We start from the raw sequence: 4,084 nt of genomic DNA, 5'->3' as shown, positions 1-4,084 counted from the left end.
AGATAGGGAGAGAGAAGGGAGGTGACTTGGTTTCTCAGCTTGGATGGTTATGCTGTTAGCCATTGGCAGGCTCTTCTCTCCAAGTCCACGAGGGCCAGACTGTGCCTTCATGGAGCTGCCAGACCTTGGGCTTGGACCGTGCTTTTGGAGCCCTCATTCCACACAGGGCAAATAATGTGCTTTCCTTGGCCCGCAAAGCTTACTGCTTGTGGTTGCCCACAGCTGAGACCTGGGGGCTGTGGCTTGCCCTGTTCTTTGTCCTTGCCTGACCTCTGAGCATCTGTCTCCCCCATTCTCAGCGGGGAAACACCTGCCTGGCCCCTTGCTGGTCCCAGCCCAGGATAGGGCAGAGAGATGGGGCTTGTCTCACTGGGAGGGGGTCTCCCTGCTTACCTTCCTGCTGGCTTCTTTTGGTTGCTGGCAGGAGCTTCTTCCTTCCCTGGTCCACCACCATCTTGGCTATTAGGTCACAAAAAGGCTCACCAGTTGCTATAACAACACCCACCACTTTCTTCCACCCTTAGCTGTCTGTTCCCTTTTAGATAATGGATCTGCCTTCCGAGTGACCGGTTCCCTTAAGCTGTCAGGCCACTGGCCCAGCCTTTGGCCTCAGAGTTTGGTTTCACCTCTCACTGGCAGTAGGGTAATAGTAGCTGTAGTGTTGTTTTAAGCTGTTATTTATTGAATGCTCCCTGTGTACCATATCCCAAATAACCCTTTGCAAGCACTATCTCATTTAATCCTCACAGCGACACTATGAAATAGGGAATATTACCTTCAAATTGCAGCGAATGAAAAAACTGTTATTTTATTTTAGAGCAGGAACCCAGGAGCCAGACTGCCTGTGTTTGAATCCTAGGTCGGCCAAATGCTAACCACACAGACAAGTTACTTAATTTATCCATGCCTCAGTGTCATCTGTAAAATGGAGATAATAACAGTGCCTAGAGCAGTGTCTGTCATAGAGCAAGTGCTTGTCTGGGTTACCCTAGAAGCAGTCCCTGAGACAAGGATGCTAGTGTAAGTGTTTTGTTTGGGGTGATTTGAGGTAAGGAAGGGAAAGTCACCAATACGGGTGCTTTAGGAATTGAGTTGCTACCATGAACACCTGGAGAGGAAGTTTGCTAGGAGCCAGTGTAGGCACAACCTCTAGTTACCCCCTGAAAGGGTGATGGAGCTGGGGTATTTATCCACTGAATCGCATCAGTCTTAGGTTGAGGGCTGCACTTAGGTGGGGCTGAATTCCTCAGCACTTCTGTCTGACTCTATGTAGGTTTTGCAAAGTCAGAAAGTCTCGGGCCAGATGATGTCGGTGTGGCAGTGGGGAACTGGGTGGGTACTGAAGGACTTAGAGGGAGACGTGTAGCGCGGCACCCGTGGTATCTGCTACAAAGCTAATGGATACTTGTTGAAAGAACGAGCAAAGGAAAAGATACTGTGATAGGCAGAATGGCCTCCCCAATATATTGATGCCCTAATCCCAATGACTTGTGAGTATGTTGTGTTGCACGGAAAGAGACTGCAGATATAATTAAACTTACGTGTCTTAAAATAAGGGGATTAACCAAAATTATCCTGGTGGCCCCAGTCTAATTACATGAGCTGCTAAATGCAGAGAAGTTTCTCCAACGAGAGTCAGAAAGATGCAGCAGAAGGAGAAGTTGAAGACTTCGTTTGTGAAAGCCTGAGAGAGAGTTGACCGGTTGTGGTTGGACAGGGCACATGGGAAGCAGAAGAGGAATGTGGGCAGCCATAGAATCAAAGACTGGTCCCAGCTGATGGCTGGCAGCGAAATGGACCTCAGCCCTACAGCCAAGTAGCTGACTGAGCGCCCTGGGCTTCTGACCTGAAGAACTGGGCGACAGCAAGCCCGTGTTTTAAGCCACCCAGTCTGTGGTGATTCATCACAGTAGCCCTGGGAGACTCGTACAGAAACTGAAGGTCGGAATGGGCATGCAGCTTGCCCAGTGCCACACACCTGTAAGTGACAGAGCTGGGATGCAGAGGAGGCAGTGCTGCCCTCTGTTCTTTGAGGGGCAGGAGGGGAGGAGGATCCTGAGAGTGGCAGTGGAGCAGCCGAGGGTAAGGAGAGTCGCAGGGTGCCCTTGCTGACTTACCAGCGTGGTGCTGGCTAAGAGCATTGGGCAGATCTGGGCTCAAGTCTCTGTGATGAATTAGCTGCATCACTTTCAGCAAAATCAGATTACTTCTTGAGCCTTGGTTTCCCCATTTGTGAAATGGGGATGACAATAGAACCTTATCAGGGATAACACTGCTTCTCCCTGATGAGGGATGATGTGAGGATTAAAGGAAACCATGTTTGTACAGTGCTGTTTTGTGGTGCCTGGCGCATGGCAGGGGCTCAGTCAACTTTGCCCATTCTTACCGACATTTGCTCAGCATCTATTTTGTGTCAGGTGCCACAGTGGCTCCCGCATGCACACAGCCACTCTGAGGTGAGTATTATGATGCCCACTTTACAGATGAGGCAATGATGCTATGGAAACTTGTCCACAGTCACACCGCTGGGCTCAGATCTGGGTTTAAATCCAGCTCCTCTTGAGTCCCCCGCCCTGTGTCTGCCTGGCACCCAGCAGTCCTGACGTGTGTGCTCAGGACTTCACCAGCTAAGCCTGGGGAATCGGAGCCTTCGTCCTGCTGCCCTGAGGGCAGCCAGGTCAATCCCGGGTGTCCCAAGAAAGCTTTCTTCTTCCAGTTTCATCTTTGGTATGGTTATCTGAGTCCTATCTGATTTTGGCACCAGAAAAGGGCCTCCTGGTTTCATTTAAGCAAACGCTCTGAGGACCTTTGTTTTGTTCATCTCTGTCCTGGGCAGGGGGACACGGAGCTGGAACAGCGCTTGGCCAAACCCAGGAGGAAGACCTGGTATTGTGAAAAAGACAGACGTGAGAATAACTGCAGTGTGGTGTGCCCAGGTTATGAAACAGATCTGAACAGGGATGGTGATGCCGGTGACGGTGATACTAACAAACAGACCGTACTGGGATTGTTTCCTATTTGGCTAGTGAGGAGATCATAGTATCCCAGGGCGCATGTGTCCTAGTCAGATGTGATAAAGAAAAAAAAAATGATAAAGCAGGGAAGGAAGGCAGGAATGGTAAGGGAGGGGTGTTGAATTTAGCTTATTTCTAGGGGAGGCCTCACCGGGATGGTCCGTATCAACAGTCTTGAAGGAAGTGATGAAGGAGCTACGAGGATACCCACGAAAGAGTTCCCCAAGCAAACGCAATAGTGAATTGAAAGGCCCAAGACTGAAGCGTGTTTGGCTTGTTCCAGAAACAGTGCGGAGGCTGGTGTGGCTGGAATGAAGTGAGTAAGGACAAGAGGGTAGGGCCCTGAGAGCCAGGAAGAACTTAAGCCTTCATTCTGAGGTTGAAAGAGGGGGAACACTGGGGGATCTCTGAGCCGAGGAGTGACATTGTATGAGATATCAGGATCCCTCCTGCTCTGGTGGGGATAGGCGGGGGACAGGAAGCCACTGCAGTCATCCCGGTGGGAGATGGAGATGACGGTGGCTTGCGCCAGATGGTAGTGGTGAGAAGTGGGTGGCTGCTGGATACAGGAATGAGGCAGATCAATATGAACTGATGTGGAAGGATCTGAGTCATACTGTTAAACCGACAAATCAAGATGTAAAGGACAATGTGTTAGGCCACATTTTCCCAGAAGCAGACCTTGAGAGGAAAGGAATGAGAACAGTTTATCCCAGGAAGCACTGGGAAGGGAGAGGGATGGAAGACAGGGAGAGAAGGAGGCCAGCAAAGGTGTGTTATTCCGCAGGTTACTGCTATGCAAAACTTGGGCTCAATCCTTGTGGGGAGCGCTGGGAGATGGTGTAGGATGTGTCTCCAAGTTGTCCCAATAGGAGAGGCAGGAGAATGGTGCAGTTATACCAACTCCCACGAATCGCTGGTTGAGATTGGCTCTTAGAGGGGAGCACTAACTTTCTGGCATTTCAGACTGCCTCGGTGCAATGGATCTCAGGCACTGGGGTTTGAAGCAGGGTTGGTGTTGATGAAAATGGTGACTGGGAGGGGGACCTTGCTGGTGTCTGTTATGCAGT

The 4,084-nt window shown here is 50.4% G+C and overlaps 1 long non-coding RNA gene across 1 annotated transcript; it reads left to right on the top strand.

Moving 5' to 3' along the window:
- Window positions 1-552: 552 nt before the first annotated feature.
- On the top strand, window positions 553-3,325 carry LOC117076517. Its single transcript, XR_004434390.1, has 3 exons — window positions 553-643; window positions 2,837-2,936; window positions 3,154-3,325. It is a non-coding gene; the product is annotated as an uncharacterized LOC117076517 (long non-coding RNA).
- The last annotated feature ends 759 nt before the right edge of the window (window positions 3,326-4,084 follow it).

The sequence above is a fragment of the Trachypithecus francoisi genome, unplaced genomic scaffold, assembly GCF_009764315.1.
Source record: "Trachypithecus francoisi isolate TF-2019V2 unplaced genomic scaffold, Tfra_2.0 Lachesis_group0, whole genome shotgun sequence".
NCBI lineage: Eukaryota > Metazoa > Chordata > Mammalia > Primates > Cercopithecidae > Trachypithecus > Trachypithecus francoisi.
This window is presented reverse-complemented; position numbering and strand designations above follow the sequence as displayed.